At 32.7% G+C, this 20,413-nt stretch overlaps 1 pseudogene; it reads left to right on the top strand.

The window, feature by feature from the left end:
• The first annotated feature begins 540 nt into the window (after positions 1-540).
• On the top strand, positions 541-3,472 carry LOC145129197 (E3 ubiquitin-protein ligase UPL5-like; annotated as a pseudogene).
• Positions 3,473-20,413: the final 16,941 nt, after the last annotated feature.

Raw genomic sequence — 20,413 nt, 5'->3', positions numbered from 1 at the left:
AAAATTCAGCAACACTTTTCTTTAAAAGGTTACTCTGATTTGAAAATAAAGCATAAACAAATCAGTCTTTTATGGCCGTGAAAATGGGGATGTCACAGCACGTGGTACATTTTTGCAAGATATGGGGTTTAAGGTTGGCAAAACAGGTCCCGAACATACCCTAATTTTTATGTAGAAATCAAAAATTGAACCCATTAGTCTATTTTCATAATTAGGCAAATAAGTAGTTGACCTTAACTTAAATTGTTATTATTAGGAAGTGTGAAGGGCAAGAAGTTGTGAGTGACTCCCGAGTTGCTTTGGAGTTTACTTTGCCTTTGGAGGTGACTTACTTTCTACACCGTGTTGTGTAATATTCTCTTTACGTTAGCTCCTGTGTGCTATGTTTTGTTTATATGGGTTGTACTAAGCGGGGTAGATTCTAGTGGTTTCCCTCACAGATTGAGGATTATGCATGGTAGGACGTGACGCATCCGAGTGGGGATAGGTCGTAGCCAATGTGTCCCAAAGGCTCGACGAATGGAGCAAAGGGGATCGGGCATGGCCAATGTGTCCCAATGGGTTCAGGTATGGGGGATAGGGCTTAGCCAATGTGTCTCATGGGCTCGTTGTATTGAGCAAGGGGGATCGAGACTAGCCAATGTGTCCCAGTAGGAGTATGTTTGTTACTGATTCGTTCTTTGACATGCATGTGTAGTTATTTGTTTGATACCGTTTGTATCTGTGTATAGAGGTAAGGTATATATGATATGATAGTGTGTATGTGTGGAATTCACTAAGCTTTGTCCTTACCCCTCTTCCCATAAAAATACTATTTCAGGTACAGAGGATGCTCGGGCATGATTGTACACACTGGCTCGAGGCGGGTTTTTTGAATTGATATTGAATTGGTTATGTTTTCATAAATTTTAGAATTATAATTAATATTGTTTGGAAACTGAATTGACCTTGCGGTTTGGTATTATATTTGTTTTGAATAGAATATATTAAACAGATGATTTATTTTATTTTAAAAAGTTCAAATTTATTGAAAATTTCGGAATGTTACATTTTCAAATGTGCATCTTTTTTTCGAGTTTTTTTTAATGCACTTCTATATGAGCGACTTAATACCTTAAGGCACTTTTTTTTTAAAAAAATTCACACGAAAAAGTTCACGAAGATCGTGGGAAAATATTGGTTCTCATATTTTTTTTTCGACATTTTTTTGCGAGTGCACTTCTATATGACCAACTTAATGCCCTAAGTCACTTTTTTTGCAAAAACAATTCGCGGAGTTTGCATGAAAATACGGGTTCGCAAAAGATCCTGACCCTATATATATATATATATATATATATATATATATATATATATATATATATATATATATATATATATATATATATATATATATATATCCGGTAAGAATTTTTTTTTTAGGAATGTAAGAAGTTTTTTATGCATATTTTTTTAGTGAACAAAAAAATGAATCACTACATGAATCAAAAATAACATGATTCAAAAAAAATCCCGAAAAAACATCTCGTCGATTCATTTTTACAATGATTTTGTTGATAACCACTAAAATTGTCATATAAGTGAATTTGTTCTTGATTTACTTAAAAATGAATCACAAAGGTATTTTTTGGAGAATTTTTTCTAATGAATTATCTTACTTTTAAATCATTTAGTGATTCGTTTTTTTCGTTTTCTAAAAAAATATGTATATAATTTTTTTTTACCTTCCCACCAAATTATTTCTTCTTATTTAATCTTGGTTTATATATATATATATATATATATATATATATATATATATATATATATATATATATAATGGAGATCAACAGCGAACTCCTTTTGAAGTAGCAAACCAACGAACCAGCTAACTCCTTAAATATCGTTTATATTAAAAAAATCATAATAAAACAAAAGACATCATGATTTGATTTGGGTTTCTTTTGTTCTGTTGTTAAGGCATTGGAGGCACACCACCAGTCTCCATCTGCCATCTTTCGTCTTCAACGCACAGTAGATATGAACATGAACAAGTCAGATCCATAGGCAAAAGATCCATTTACCTAACTTCCTGATGAAATGTTCATCTTAATCCTAACAAAAACCAGTTAACAAGACTTCAAATTCCTGTCTCGGTGCTCTCTGATTTCCAAACCCCACTTCAGATTTCACAAAGTCATCCTTACAAGACGCCGTCGATCGGTTGATCGACCGGAAAATGGAGTACTTGACCTCCCTTCGGCCTCACATCCAGAATGCCCTAATTTTTCTCAAAAAGTTCACCCTTATTTGAGCTTTTGATGTCGTTTTCATCTCAATTGTTGGCTGAATCTTTTGAGTACATTGTACATGTAGATCATGAAGCTTTGCGTTGTGGATTATTCATGGAGTTCAAAAATGAAGAAGTTACAGGTCCTGGTGTATTGTATGAATGGTTCTTCTTGGTTTGTCAAGAAATCTTTAAACCCCAAAAGGCCCTTTTCTGTGCTTGCCCTAATGACAGAAAAATATTCTTCCCTAATCCATCTAAATTACTTTCATCAAAATTTTAATAAAAATTTTCATTTTTTTGACATGGAACTAACTACTTCTTGTTCAATTTTCAGCATCTAAAGTGGACCCATTGCATCTCGAATACTTCAACTTTATAGGAAGGATAATCGCACTAGCCTTAATGCAAAAAATACAAGTTGGAATTGCATTCGATCACTCCCTTGTCTCACAATTATCTGGGAGCAACATCTCTTTAGAAGACATAAAAGATGTAGATCCACACTTATACAGCAGCTGCAAACAAATATTGGACATGGACCCCATTGCAGTTGACGAATATCCCCTTGGTTTAACATTCATTAGAGAAATTAAAGAACTAGGATCATGAAAAGTTTTGGAGCTTGTTGCAGATGGAAAGAACATTATTGTGAATAGTAGAAACAGGAAGGAGTATGTTGATATTCTTATTGAGCATCATTTTGTGACATCTGTTTCAGAGCAGGTGAATTATTTTTCTATAGGGTGTACAAATATTGTTGGAGAGGAAAAAACACGAAATTGTTTTTAAGAGCTTGGAATGTAAGGATCTTGATGGAATGTTGTATGGCAGTGAAAGTAGTATTTCAGTTAAGGATTGGAAGAAGCATGTTGAGTATTATGGGAATAGGGAAAGTGATCCTCAAATATGTTGGTTATGGGAGGTATGCCACTTGTCATTTCTCATCTTTTTCTATTGTATGTTTTTTTTACCTTGTTAAAAGTAGGTTGGTATTTGTTGCAGATAATTGAAGAAATGACAAGGAATCAAATAAAGCTTCTTTTGTTCTTTTGGACATCATTAAAACATCTACCAATAGAAGGTTTTGGTGGGTTAGCTTCAAACCTTTACATTTACAAAACCAATGATTCAATAGACCTTCTTCCTTCTTCTCACACATGCTTTTATCGAATTTGTTTCGCATCTTACCCTTCAACATAAAAAATAATATTTTTTATAATTAGTAGTAACTAAATCGATATAAAGTAATAGTTAAGTAGCAACATTAATGAATTAGTGAAAGTACATAGTGTTTTCGTATTCATATGCATATGCTTATTCTTATGCATATAGAGGCATTAAAATGTTTTTTTTAATGGGCATGTGCATATACACAAAAAATATGAATATCCATTAAAGATTCATTGTTTTAAGCAAAGTAACGTATTTGCCAATTTTCACTATTCATCATAGTCAAGATTCTTCTATTGTGCCATTATAAAAGAAAGTAGCTTAACCATATATGCATATTAATATGCATATGCATATTAATATGCATATGCATATTGATATGCATCATATGCATATGCATACAATTATATGCATATGCATATACTTGTTTATATGTATATGTATATACTTATTTATAAGCATATGCATATACTTATGAATATGCATATAGTTATTCATATGCATATGCATATATACTTATAAATATGCATATGTGAAATAGTTATTCTTATGCATATGCATATGCATATATTTATTCATATTCATATAGTTATTCATATGCATATACTTATTCTTATGCATATGTATATCCATATGCATCTACTTATTCATATGCATATACTTATTCATATGCATATGCATATACTTATTCATATGCATATGCATATACTTATTCTTATGCATATGCATATGCACATACTTATTATTATGCATATACTTATTCTTATTCATATGCATATACTTATTATTATGCATATGCATATACTTATAAATACGCATATAGTTATTCATATGCATATGCATATGCATATATTATTATGCATATGCATATACTTATACTTATGAATATACATATGCATATACTTATAAATATGCATATAGTTATTTATATGAATATACATATGCCTATGAATATACATATGTCATATACTTATTCTTATTTATATGCATATGCATAAAAATCATATTTATTTAATTGTCGTATGCATAAACTTATTTTTATGCATATGTATATGAAGTATTTATATGCATATGCATATATTTATTCATATGTATATGTATATCTTACTCTTATGCATATACTTATTCTTATGCATATACATATGCACATACTTATTGTTATGCATATACTTATTCTTATTCATATCTTATTCATATGCATATATTTATTATTATGCATATGCATATGCATATAATTATTATTATGCATATGCATATACATATACTTATAAATATACATATAGATATTCATATGTATATGCATATACTTATGAATATACATATGCATATATTATTATGCATATGCATATACTTATACTTATGAATATACATATGCATATACTTATGAATATGCATATGTATATAGTTATTGACAAATTTGCAAAAATGGTCCGTGTGGTTGTCAAAATGTTGCGGTTTTGGTCCAAAAAAGTTTGGTGGTGCATGAGTGGTCCAATTTCAAATACTTTGTGTGGTTTTGGTCCTTATGATTAACATTTTTGTGTGGTTATGGTCTACACCCAACTTGAAAAGACGAATATGCCTTTATATAATTCTTTTTGAATTTCTTTTATATAATTTATTATTACTTTTATTAAAATAAAAACGAAAAAGAAAATATAACACACTTACCCCAGTCACTTATTCTCTCTCTCTCTCTCTCTGTGACAACCGTCAAATTCAAGTCAAAGTCAAAGTCAAAGTCAACAAGTCAAACTGGTCAAACTTAACTAGTACTTGTATGTTAAGAAGTTATTCTATGTATAAAAATGTGCATTTGTATGTCAAAAATTCAAGTGTCTCGAAGAATCTATGTGTTAACAATGTAAAAACCCTAAAAAGGGAGTTAAACGCATCAAAACACGACTAAGGACCTTTTCGGGGACTTAAAACGATCATTAACGAAGCATAACGGGGTTCACGAACCTTGCATTACGAAATTATACGATAATAATGGCTAAGGTTAAATCTCTTCCAAATCTCTCCAAGTATGTGAAATCCCTCCCAAATCTCTCCAATTATGTGAAATCTCTCCCAAATCTCTCCAAGTATGTGAAATCTCTCCTAAATCTCTCCAAGTATGTAAAACCTCTCCAAGTATGTGAAATATTTCCTAAATCTCTCCAAGTATGTGAAATCTCTCCCAAACCTCTCCAAGTATGTGAAATCTCTCCCAAATCTCTCCAAGTATGTGAAATCTCTCCCAAATCTCTCCAAGAATGTGAAATCTCTCCAAGTATGTGAAATCTCTCCCAAATCTCTCCAAGTATGTGAAATCTCTCCCAAATCTCTCCTAAAATCTCTCTCAAACTTTTTATGGTCATCCGGGTCATCCCGACCCTTAACTTGGTCAAAAATCACGCAAAACGGAAAGATTTCTCGAAAAACAGCTATATAGAGCCGAAACCCCTCTTAGGAACCGAAACCCCTCAGGAGCCGAAAGTGTCAGAACCGAAAGTGTCAGAAGCATCTCGGACCGAAGCCAGCGGCGAGGACCGAACTTCGCCCCCCCCCCCCCCCCCCATCCGAGACCCTCGCATCCCCACTTCGGACCTTTGGTCTTCCCTTCCTACTCTCGGTTCCCTCTCGGTTCCCACACTCTTAAGAGCCGAACCTCGCAGGTTCGGTCCCTATTGTCCGGTTTTCGACCACTTTCACCTCCTAAGCCCGTTTTTGACGGGATTTTTTCACCAAATTCATATTTTTATCATTTTTAACCCCCAGAACTCTTATTTTAATTATTTTTCAAGGATTTATTAATTAAAAATCATTATTTTATAATAAGAAGAATATCCTACACCACAAGTGGGTCAAGTGTGCCCACTTGCCTCCTATGTGTCACTTTCTCATTGGTCCAACCTTATCCACATCACACAAACCAAGGCAAACATCCCTTCACCTTAGCCACTTGCTCCAGCAACCCTCCATATAAGGAAATGCCTGGGATTTCCTTGATCATTTGCTTCACCATCAAACATTATACACTTTTTAAACCATCAAGAGGGCCTCTTTTCTCTCAACTTTCAGCCACACTTTTGATGTATTCTTGAGTCATTTATTCACTTATTGGTAAGTATTTCCTTCTAACTCAAGTGTTATTACATGTTTTCATAACACTCTTGGATCAACGACTCATATCTTCACACCAAAAATCGTTCTTAGGATCATCCAAAACTTCGTGTGTTCATCAAGTGATCTAGACTTGAAACTCATCATCTTCAACCTTCCATCCTTCAAGGAATCACTCAAGGTGAGTTCATACCCCTACATTTTCTAGTTTTCTTCAGTTTTCAGGGGGGGGGGGAATACAAGTTAAAACACCAAAACATATTCAAAACTTAACTTGACAGATTACAACAGAAAAGTTGTGACCTATTCACGAACTGTTTTATCCAACTTAAACTTAATATCTTTAAAAACTGTTTAATATGCAACTATTTCAGGTTTATACCTTTAAAATGACTACTTGTACATCTCCATATGATTTTTCTACGATTTATGGTGATTTTTACAAAACTGTCTATCATTTCAGAAACGAATTCTGACCAGTCTGTGATTATGAACACTTTCACATAAGATAGAGACTTCTAAAAATCATAATTAAAATTATGAATAAACTAGACACATTTTCTAAACTCTCAGAGTTTACGGAGTTAGTTTTCGACTTCGTATGATTTTTCTATGATAATTTCAAAACAGTGCAGAAAGGATAAAAATTAGTTGCATAGTTTACCATATTAACAACACTTTGTAGTATGTTGAGCAAAGTGCATAACAATAAGTTTCTCAATGTTTGGATGCATTCTTGTTAGTTTATCATCATAAACAAAAATTAGTCATTCATGTTAAGGTTTTTCCTCCATTCATTTCGAACACATATAATAAACTACATTAAGTATAGTTTATGAATTTTCGATAAAAGCATACTACATGGAAAAGGTTTTACTCTCAAAACAAATGGGTTTTTCATATACAACTTGATAAACTATAATAGTAATAGTTTATGAATTTATATCACAAATGTATTTTCATAAAAGGTGATTTCACTTCCTCCACGGAAGAGGTTTTATACTCAAAACTATATGTAAACTAGTTAACGTAAGTTGTGAGACATTCTCATTCGGGGTACTCTTAAGTACCACAGAAAATCCTGAATTAGTTATAACCAAAGTCTCTTGTAGGGAGAGCGTGATAATTGTGTATAGATCTATATTGGGATTGACAACCCACACCCATGCTGCTTGCATAAGTCCGATCGGTCGATCGGGGGTGACAAATGTCATTTCGTTTCCGACGCCTGAAGAACGTCGCATCAGGTTATTCTGTCATAGTATGGTTATAGCGACTCACATAGGGAGTTAACAATCTTTCAAGTTTACAGGAAAAATTCTACTTTGAAAAGGGGATTTACTTCTAAATTAAACGAGTTTATGCCGATTTAAACTTGCATGTATTACTAAAAGAATGGATAAATACTTGTATATTCTCGGTCTTGACGTTTAAGACTACATGACTTTTTATAAGGAAAATATTGGATTTTCTTTGGAAACACATTACCATTATGAACATTATAAGTACAAAACACACACATATTCTTTGTCTTGACGTTTAAGACTACATGACTTTTTATAAGGAAAATATTGGATTTTCTTTGGAAACATATTTCTATCAAAACTACATTTCATCTAGAATTGTTAGACTTCAGCTATAATTGCTAAGTGTATATGTTAGAGTTATATAAGAATCTAGTCGCAATCGACCTAGAATTGGTGGGCCCGCCTTACTTCCTGTTCCTTGTTTGGTTGTGGACCTAGGGCAGACTCATTATATTCGACAGTTTATTTAACTTAAATTTTATATAACTTATATACAGTGGGTGTTTGTAGAAGGAATCTACAGGTCTTTCTAGGGTACATTATTGCATAACATAGGAGAGTTCATTTCGCGTTTAATAAAGAAAATATTGAATTTTCTAAAATCATAACGGCTTCTTTCTCAAATAAAACTCTTATGAACTTACCAACTTAAGTGTTGACGCTTTTTCAAACTACTTGTATTCTCAGGAATTCAGTGAAACAGGAAATCAACCGCTTTTGAGGATGGGACGTTAAATCGTCAAACATTTCATTTTTGTCATCATAAGTGTAATTGATTGGAAACATGTAAACACATACTATTGTATAACTTTTTCAATTATATTTATGATGGTTGTATTTACTTTGGACACTATCATACTCGTTGTTGTGATACTATACATGAAGTCCTCCACCCCCGGACGTTTCCGCCATCCTTGGTTTGGGGGTGTGACACACTCTCTCTCTCTCTCTCTCTTTCTATCTCTATCTATCTCAAGTCTCAACAACACCATCACCCTACCTCCTGCCGGCCCACCATTTGTCGAACCTCCACCTGCCCGACCTCCACTTTTATGCCCTACCTCTTTCTCTCCTTTGATACCTACCATATTATTTTCACCAGAACCTCCATAAACCAGCCTGAAACTGCCACCGGTAGCCACTTGCATAACATTGGGCCACCAACAACACACCACACCGAAAAACCCCATACAACCTACATCTATTTCGAACTCTTTATTCCAGCCACCTACATCATCACCACCAAGATGCACCTTACCGTAAAGATGCAAATTTATTCAAGTATGCGGCGGCTAGCATTTTTGTACCATAGCTTTGGAAAATGCAGGGGTGAAGTAGGGAGGGACTGGAAGTAGATTCTGGCGTTCCTCTCCCATAGATTTGTCTATATATAGGTCTGATGGTGGTACCGGCATAAGAGAGAGAAAGGAGTGGCAGAATTTCTAGATCCAGATTTGTATCACGATCCGGATGAACTCTGGTGGGCGGTGTTGCTAATGGGTGATTCCGAGGATGGAGGTTGTGGAAGACCATATTTGGTAGAGATGGTGGTGGTGGCGAACCTGATACATCTTATCGAGCACATTTTCCCGTTGAGAATGGTCGTCGACAACGGTGGGGGAGGTGGCGGCGTCTAGCGGAGGCGGTGACTTTTTCGGGTGTGGAAGCTGAAAACAAGTTGCTGAAAATGTTTTAGGTTTAAGTGGTGGTGGTGGTGGCATTTAGAGAGAGAGGGGGGAGAGAGAGAGAGAGAGATACATAAAGAAAGAGAGAGAGAGTAAAAAAATTGAGAGAGAGGGTGGGCCCTTTTAATTTATTCATATGTATATGTATATCTTTACTTTTATGCATATGAAGGCATTAAAAATCTTTTTATTAAAATGTTCACATGCATATGCATATGTTTTTAAAAAAATATGCATATACACAAAAACAAAATATGCATATGCATTAAAATGCATTTTTTTAAAAAAAAAAATAATATTAATTTTGAAATATAATAAATACTTTTGATGAATTTTTTAAAAAAAATTAAAAAATATTTTTTTTTCAAATAAGTGCAAATATACCTTATATTTCGAAATTAAGATTTAAAAACTAATTTTTTTTAAGAAATACATTTTTAGTGCATATTCATATACTATAGTGTATATATATACATTTAAAAAAAGAGTGCATATGTACATACAAATAATTTTTTTTCATTTTTTTTTTTTTGCAATTCTCTTAAATATATGTATTTCCATGCACATGTGAAAATTGATATCTAAATTCGTTGTTGATAAAAAGTTTGTTGGTTCTCTTCCTCGATTTAGTTTTCCATTGATATTCTCTCTCTCTCTCTCTCTCTATATATATATATATATATATATATATATATATATATATATATATATATATATATATATATAGGGCTAGGTTATAATGTGGATGGACAACTATTGTGCGGACGTGTGGACAGTGCTATTCTATGATAATTACTAAAAGAATAAGTTGTTTAATAATATGAATGAGTTCAACCTCACACAATTATTGTCATTTCCATTCATTCTCACTAATTCTTTTTTATTTTTGTTCTCACGCATCATTTTTCACTCATTTTCATTATTACAGAATACGACTCAATAAACGTCCTAACAACATTCTAACAGAACGAGAATAATAAAAAGTCTATAATAACCTTATAGACGATTTAATTGGTGAGAAAGCGTGATAATGACAATAGTTATATAAAATTGAACGTATTCACATTATCAAACAACATATTTTCTTTGTCATTCTCACAGAATAGCATTGTCCACACTTGTGCACAATAGATATCAATCCACATTTGAACCTCTCTCTCTCTCTCTCTCTCTCTCTCTCTCTCTCTCTATATATATATATATATATATATATATATATATATATATATATATATATATATATATATATATATATATATATATATATATATATATATATATATATATATATATATATCAATTGTGGATAAACATTAGTTAGTTATTGCATACGCAAACGTAGTAGTAAATCTATTTTTAGAATATTCCATTTATTTATTAGAATATTTATGATTTTATTTAACTCAATGAACCATTTCAGCAGTATTTGCTTGGTTATATTTGGTGTGTTAAACCCAAAAAAGTTATATGTAGCCTTATCCAAAAAGCTAACTGCTAACAAAAAATCTTGACCCTAGCTGATAAGCTGCTTAATAAAATTAATGTTTATTAGAGTTAACTAAACAAATTGACACCCCTTAAACATCCTACGAACACTTTTATTAAAAATTAACATATAATAAACTATTTTTAACTTACTTTTTTGGAAAACAATGCAAATTCAACCGATAAAAATATCTTAAAAATCAAATATGGTGCCTATATGGAAAAATAAGATGTCTTTTTAGCCAACCCCATTTTAAAATCAATTAATCAATAATAACTTAATATAATCTACGGTCTTGAGATTAGAGCATCTTCTTTTGTTGAAAACCAAAACGTTATAAATAACCCACACCACCAAATAATGGGTTTGTGGAACCCATATTTATTAAAGAAAAATTATTTTGGGTAAATTACGGTTTTTGTTTCTATAGTTTGATCAGATTCACATTTTTAGTTTAACTTTTAAAAATTTAATAAGATATGTCTCTGTAATTTAAAGAAATTACACTACACATCGTTGATCCATTTAAAAAGACCATTTTGCTTTTTATTTTATATATTCGTTTTTGTATTACTCATTCTAGATTATATATATATATATATATATATATATATATATATATATATATATATATATCCTATTAAAATAAATAATTTTTTAATTAATCTATGTTAATCATATTCACATTTAATAAACCTTTTTATATTTTTTTCAAAAAAAAATATTGATAAAACGCTTTAGAAAATTATAAACAAACAAAACATCAAAAAGAATAATAATAATTTATTCGAACAAAACGTCAAAAAACTAGAAAAAATCATACAAATAAAATGTCAAAAAGAGGTTCATGTTTGTAAAATAGTTGTACTTGTACTGCCAAGACAAAATAACCACCTGAAGCAACTTATTGACCTCAAGAATCAAAATCCCATCTACAATTACACATGTTATATATGTGAGGAAAATTAGTTTATGACTCATGATAAATCCAACGATGATGAATGGTTCTTACTTACCAAGCATAAGGATAACAAGCTAGCAACAACAACATCTTTTTCTAATCCCTCTTTTCATATGGTCACTAGCTTCACACTGCTGATTCGAGCCGTTAAGTCGGGCAGCTCTTTAGTTGGAATCGCCAAGGGATCTGTTGCCCACCCCTATCCCCCCCCCCCCCCCAAGGGGAGTCCAAGTAACTCTACATTTTGAGAAATAAATTAAATCAAAGACCTCGTGTATAAAGTTAATGCCTTGTTACAAAAGTTGTCACCGTGGCAGGAACACCACATTCAAGTGAAAACTGAATTTGTTTTAATGTACATATTTTGGAGCTACTAATGAAGTTAGTAAATGTTTTGAAATTAAATATGCACCAAAACTTGCTACATCACATCCAACATCTGATACAACACATGTTTGGTGTTCAAATGCAGTGCGTGGAATCATTTATTAAGACAGATCAAACATCATGTTAAAGAAATAGCGGTTGATGGTCATGATCGGAATCTGAATCAGGTGGTGGCAACTGGAATCTCGCTAAATCAAGGCAGGGTGGTGGGTCTCGGTGGTAATGGGTATTATTACAGTTTGTTGGTGTCGATCTTGGTATTTCTAGTGGTGGTTGGTTTGGTTTTGATCGGAAGTAGTAGGGATGATGGATGTAAATTGATTATGGCGATGGTTTTGGTTTAGTTGATCACGAACATAAGGGTGGTGATAGGTTAAGTAGAGAGAGATAGATAAAGAGAGAGAGAGAGAGAGAGAATGAGATTTCCATTAAATACAACAAAATTGTAGGAATTGATTCATTTATATAAATGGTTTAGAATTCCCATTATACCATTTCTTACATTTAAAAGTGACATATTCATCTTATCACTTTTATCATTTACATAAATAACTCTTTTAATAATAACCCTAGATCTATATATTTGGAAGGCCAAGATATGTTCTTATACTCTCAACCTTTTTAGTGTTCTCAAATTAACATCTTTCTCTTTCTCTCTCTCTCTCTCTCTCCTCTCTCTCTCTCTCTCTCTCTCTCTATATATATATATATATATATATATATATATATATATATATATATATATATATATATATATATATATATATGAGTGAGATCAAATGAGAACACCTAAAAGGTTGAGAACGCGAGAATGGATCTGGACCATCTAAATATTCAGATCTGAGGCTATTATCAAACAGGTCATTTGTGTAAAATATAGAAACAACCGGTATTAAAGTGTAACTTGTAAAAGGTCATAAGGCTATAATGGTAATGTCAACTTTAACTCATTCCTATAATTTCTCAATCTCTCTCATAATGTCGTTCAAATTACTTCCCCCCTCTCCACCTCTCTTTCTCTCTATACCTAGGGTTCGATCAATAATCCGCCTCATTGTCTGCATTCCACAATTTCTTCTTCTCATAGCCTCCCTCCATCGCACCATCATGTGTGACAACCCTAATCAGACCATCGCAAGTCGCCAACTCAAGGGTTTATGGTTTTATCCGGCTTTTCTGTTCGTGCATCGATTTTGCTCTAGCCACCGATTACATACCATGATCTCTTCCTTCCTCAGACATTGTTTTTCGTTGTCCTATTCGGACCATCGCGTCATGGTGGTGTGTGTATCACCCCAACCCATTTAATCACAGTGATAGAATGTTCCTTTCTCCCTAATGGCAATCTGAAAAGAAGTGAGGAACTAGGGTTTTTTGTGACTCGCCATTCGTCAAAATCTTCCCACACCCAAGGTTCGCCGACTGTCAAACCTATACCGCCGTGTCACACCCCAAAACTGGAACGGCGGAAACGTTCGGCGGTGGAGGACGTCATGTTTAGTATCACAAGACATGCATCATAGTAATCAAAGTAATAAACAACCATTTCATTAGAAAGAAAGTGTTTACAAAGTATGTGTTCACAAAACATATAGTACATAAGCAAATAACAAACAACACTTGAAGCTATACTGCTCCACCTTCTGAATTTCCCAGCGCGTACCTGTCTACCAGTTTCCTGAGAATACAAGTTATTTTGAAAGAGTTGATCAGCAATTAAGCTGGTGAGTTCATAAGATTTTAGTGATGTAAGTAAGTTGTAAAAAGCTTAGTAAGATGTAGTAAGCTGTAGGTTTTGTTTAGAAAAGTTCGTCTGTTCCTCCAGAAAATCCTATATTTCCTGCTTTGATGAAAGATAAGTAAAAATGACTTTACAATCCTTTCTATGAGTACTAAATGGATATAAGTTATATAAAACTCATAGTAAACAGACAATCGATTGTGTGTATCTGCCCTAATCCCACAATCAAACAAGGAACAGGGAATGAGGCAGATGACACACATCCCATTGGTTGTTAGATCCTTATTATATATAACCCTGGTGTATTCCCTTGGTACTCACGGAGTTAACTGTAATAGTTCCTTTATATTTGATGAAAAGATTCTTTAAGAAAACCCTTATTTCTTATAATAAAATAGCAACCACAGTGGTTCCTTCTATAATCACTTAGTTTATACTAGCTATATGTAATCTGATATTGAACAGATAGTTAATTGGGTGAATCTGCCCTAAGCCCACAACCAAACAAGGAACAGGGAATAAGGAGGAAAGCACACATCCAACTACCTATCAGATATTAATTAGATATAACCTTGATGTATAAACTAAGGTATTATAGGATTACCCACTTAAGGTCCTTTAAGTTACACTGGTTTAATAAAATGGATTAAACCGTTTACGGATTAGTTTCTAGTTTAGTTTACTCAATGTTCTATCGTTTAGACAACTTAGTTGGTACTGATGTAAGTTTTGTATAATTGTACGATTTATTCATTTCTATCAAATATTTATAAGTGTGCTCTGTATAAATAAATTCGATTTAGTATATTGCTATCACCTCGCGCCTACTAACCCAGATACGTGTAATCGTACTAAAGTTAACGCAAACCGGAAATATATATTATTATATTTTATCACCTCGTGTCTGCTAACCCAGATACGTGTAATCGTACTAAAGTTAACGCAAACCGGAAAGATATATTATTATATTTTATCACCTCGTGTCTGCTAACCCAGATACGTGTAATCGTACTAAAGTTAACACAAACCGGAAAGATATATTATTATATTTTATCACCTCGTGTCTGCTAACCCAGATACGTGTAATCGTACTAAAGTTAACGCAAACCGGAAAGATATATTATTATATTTTATCACCTCGTGTCTGCTAACCCAGATACGTGTAATCGTACTAAAGTTAACGCAAACCGGAAAGATATATTACTACCTTAATTTGTTACAAACAATGAGTTAAAGGTAGAATGTCTGCCTAGAATACGAGAGACATTGTATAAGTGTATAATGCTTGAATTGTTTATCTGTTCCTCCCTGTACTTGTTGTAGTATGTTCCTCCCTGTACTTGTTATAGTATGTTCTTCTCTGTACTAGTTATAGTATGTTCTTCTCTGTACTAGTTATTGTATGAACTGAACCCCTAAACTATACCTATTATAGTTTACTAGTATGTTTACTTGAACTGATACTGACTTGAACGAAAGACTCATTTTACTACTAAGTTACGCTGGTATTTTTAAAATGGAGTTTTGTTAAACTATAAAGTAACATAACTTTAAAAGAGTTTTTGAAATGTTTTGATCACTTACAAATGACATAAGCAATATTTTGAAAGATTTTTATAACAATCAATTACCCAATTATCATTGTGTTCAACTTGTATTCCCCCCCCCCCCTTAAAAGCATTTAAAACAGTTTAAAAGATTGATTATGGGGTATGAACTCACCTGTAGTGAGTGATGCGACTGTAAGATCGGTAAAAATGCTAAGTGCCAAGTGAAGGCTTGAGCGCACACACACAGATCCTAATAAGCATATAATGACACATATAGGTATATAATTAGTGTTTATAACCACTAATCATGAAATGGAACAACCTTAGGGACTATGAAACACTTGTAATGAAGTGTTACACCACATAGGGTTACATATAAGGGAAGTATGGCTTCACATAGGAGTTTACGGTCCAAGTGGCATGACCATAAGAGTTTACGGTCAAAGTGGTTCACGGTCCTATGTTTACGGTTCAATGGGTTTACGGTTCATTGAGTTTGCGGTCTAAATGACCTTACGGTCATGGAGTTCACGGTCTAAGGAGATCCAACCGTAAACTCATCAAATCTTTGCAAAATGATGGTTTTCAAGGGCTTCATTCCAAGGCATCGGGTTCTAGGGACCATGCTTAGCCTTAGGAAGGGTTTAGGGCCTCTAATGCACCGCTCATTAGAGTTTACGGTCTAAGGAGATACTCTTAGACCGTAAACACCTTGTTCTTGGCTAAAAATGATGTTTTCAAGGCTCTAATCAGGTGTTTCAACTAGATAACAAGCTAAGGAGGGAGTACTTACGATATAGAGGCTTGAAATTGTGATTAAGGTCCAAAAACACTAGTGTGTGTTCTTGGTGTTCTTGGTGTTTCTTGAAGATCTAAGAAAATATGATTTCCATGGATGAAATCATGAGATGATACTAGATTAAGAGATGTATCAATAAATCAAAGGAAGAACACTTACGATTTTGGTGATCTAGGATGATGAACTCGATGATACTTGAGAGGATTTGGAAGTTCTTGAGTTTGAAAGGGAAGAAATGATCAAAATGATCATAAAATATATATGTAGGAGGGAGTTTACGGTCACCCTGACCGTAAACTCATGGGTCCTGACCGTAAACTCCTTTTGAGGAGGTTTACGGTTTGCTAGATGGTTTGGAACTTTAACTGACAAATCCAAACATTGATTCCTTTGATGAACTAGGCTCAGAATACTCCAACAGACTCTAAACAGTGCTAAAAGTTAGCAGAGACGAGTCTGACTTTAACTGAATTGAATGGTTGTACAAGATAGAAATGTCGGGTTGTCACACGCCGTCCTTCTCGTCACCGGTATGCACACATCCTATTTTCTTCATTTTTAATTCTATAAATTTGGAAGGCCCACCTGCTTTGCATCATTGATTTTAGTTAACATCTGTTTTTTACAATATCGTAGGATTGATTACTAAGCTAATCGACTGTGTATTTTGAATTGATGCATTTTGTTTTGGGTGTTGTTAATTAAGAAAAGAGGAATCAACATGTTTGCCTTTTGGTGCTTCTGTTGGTTCTCAGTTTATAACATTGGGTAGATGTTCATAAAAAACCAAACATCTCTTTTCTTGTATTAACTTTATTTTGATGCATTTTATTCATTTTTTTTATCTACAATTGATCTCTTTTTTTGAAGTATTATTAGTAAAATTTGGTTTTGGAATTATTGTTAGTGTTTGTTTTTCTTTTACTAATCATAGATTTAGTTCTATGATAGGGAATATAGTTATATAATCATAGATGATTAAAACATGAATTAGAATTTAGAATAATGTGTGGCAAATTGGCAAGTGATTTACTTATAATCTTATTCACTAACGATTAAAATGACTGAAAATACAACAGGTTTGGTTTTGCATTTGAATTTGATTATAATCATTTTCGTTTGGGTAAATTTGTTTTTTTGGCTTATTCAGTATGTAACAGGACGAACGAAGTGCAACGAACGTGATGAATTTTCATGGGTTAGATGGGCACTTGGGATCTCCATTTTCATATTTCTTGTTGCGATTTTTTTCTCTGGAGTGTGTTTATCATTTGTGAAGATAATTGTTATATATATATATATATATATATATATATATATATATATATATATATATATATATATATATATATATATATATATATATATATATATATATATATATATATATATATATATATATTTACGAATATAATTGTTTTATATATATAGTCATTTATGAAGTGTTTCATCATTTATGAATATAGCATTGGTACTTTATTCACCACAGTGTTCGTTGTTTTCCGAATATAATTGAAGTCTTTTAATCTTTTACAGTTACAATTATATTTGATTTTTGATTTCCATATTTTGTTTTATTCATTTATGATTACAATTGTATTCATAAATAGCAATATATATTTTATTCATGTTTGAATATAACTGTAAAAAATATGATTAATAAATTGATAAATTTATATTGTGTACTGTTCACTTCTAAATGAGATTTTGAATGAATCAGTTGAAAAAAATGTTGTTTTTTTTTATAAAAAAAATTAGATAAAAAAAAGAATAAATATTCAAAAGCCTCGTTTAAAAAAAAAAGAAATCTGATAAAATAAATGTTTTTGTTAACAAAAAAAGAAAAAAATGATTAATTCATTTTTTAGGTAGTTACTTTAATTATCGCCGGATTTAAGGAAATCATAATTTAATATTAATATGTTAAAATTTAATTTAAATGAAAAATGTCTAATTTACCCTTCTAAAATGATTGACACGGAAGTGTTCTCGCGTTCTCAACCTTTAGGTGTTATCATTTTATATATATATATATATATATATATATATATATATATATATATATATATATATATATATATATATATAGAGAGAGAGAGAGAGAGAAAGAGAGAGATAGAGAGAGAGGTTCAGGTGTTTAAAGTAATTATTGTGTTATCGTATACATAAATATGGACCAATCAAAATTAAAAAAAAATAAATAATTTAATAAATAAATAAGGGTAATTTAGTAATATGATTAACAGCTTCCAAAAATAATCCCTATAATCATGGTATTGACTTTTAACCCTAATTTATCCAGGTTTTATATCTTTTTTTTTTTTTGAAACGGCAACGTACTCCAATACCAATACCCCACCATCGCCCCTGACTTTCACCATCCTTCCAACGAAAAGATTCCGATTACGAACCCTAATCCCTCTTCCGACCTACACTTCTTACTTCCTTTGATCCATCGATTTCTGTTCAAATCAATCAACCAACTTCTACCAATCAGGTTAGCTTACTCTCTTCTCTTTAGTGAGCGTTTTTTTCTCTTCCGATGATCCATTTTTTGTCCAGTTCGAGTTTCTCTGTTGGTTACGAGGTTTATTGCTTTACTTGTTTGATTGAATTATTTTTCTTTCGAGCTTCGTATTCGAGTGAATCGATTTTTGGTTAGATTCGATTTTTGATATAATGAAGTAACATGAAGCTCTGTTCGAGTTAATTTTCACTTAGGGTTTTTTCCTTCCGTTTTTGTTTGTTACAGGAATCGATAACTCAGCTTTATAATTCCAATTCAAGTGGAATTTGGGGCTTTTGAGTGATATGGAGATCATCGTGTTTCTTTCAAATGGTCTGATTGATGCAGCAAAGGGACTGATTCAAATGGTCTGATTAATATTTCAATTTATGTTTTCTTTCTGATTTAACACTTCATTTATGTGGACAGTGCAGGATCTTGACAAGGTTGACTTCTGAAAAGGTATCAAGTATGTTTATGTAGATGATTCAATGGATGATATTGGTGAGATTCCAATTCTATTGGAATGGAATCACGTATTCCAATTCTGTTGGAATGGAAATAGAGTTTACGGTCCAATGACCTTACGGTCATGGAGTTCACAGTCTAAGGAGATTCAACCGTAAACTCATCAAATCTTTGCAAAATGATGGTTTTCAAGGGCTTCATTCCAAGGCATCGGGTTCTAGGGACCATGCTTAGCCTTAGGAAGGGTTTAGGGCCTCTAATGCACCTCTCATTAGAGTTTACGGTCTAAGGAGATACTCTTAGACCGTAAACACCTTGTTCTTGGCTAAAAATGATGTTTTCAAGGCTCTAATCAGGTGTTTCAACTAGATAACAAGCTAAGGAGGGAGTACTTACGATATAGAGGCTTGAAATGGTGATTAAGGTCCAAAAACACTAGTGTGTGTTCTTGGTGTTTCTTGAAGATCTAAGAAAAGATGATTTCCATGGATGAAATCATGAGATGATACTAGATTAAGAGATGTATCAATAAATCAAAGGAAGAACACTTACGATTTTGGTGATCTAGGATGATGAACTCGATGATACTTGAGAGGATTTGGAAGTTCTTGAGTTTGAAAGGGAAGAAATGATCAAAATGATCATAAAATATATATGTAGGAGGGAGTTTACGGTCACCCTGACCGTAAACTCATGGGTCCTGACCGTAAACTCCTTTTGAGGAGGTTTACGGTTTGCTAGATGGTTTGGAACTTTAACTGACAAATCCAAACACTGATTCCTTTGATGAACTAGGCTCAGAATACTCAAACAGACTCTAAACAGTGCTAAAAGTTAGCAGAGACAAGTCTGACTTTAACTGAATTGAATGGTTGTACAAGATAGAAATTTCGGGTTGTCACATCATCCCCCCGTTAGAGAGAATTTCGTCCTGAAATTAGGGTTTAAGCAAGAATTGAAGACTATGCTAAGG

The sequence above is a fragment of the Lactuca virosa genome, chromosome 1, assembly GCF_052849685.1.
Source record: "Lactuca virosa cultivar CGN04683 chromosome 1, Lactuca_virosa_CGN04683_v6, whole genome shotgun sequence".
NCBI lineage: Eukaryota > Viridiplantae > Streptophyta > Magnoliopsida > Asterales > Asteraceae > Lactuca > Lactuca virosa.
This window is presented reverse-complemented; position numbering and strand designations above follow the sequence as displayed.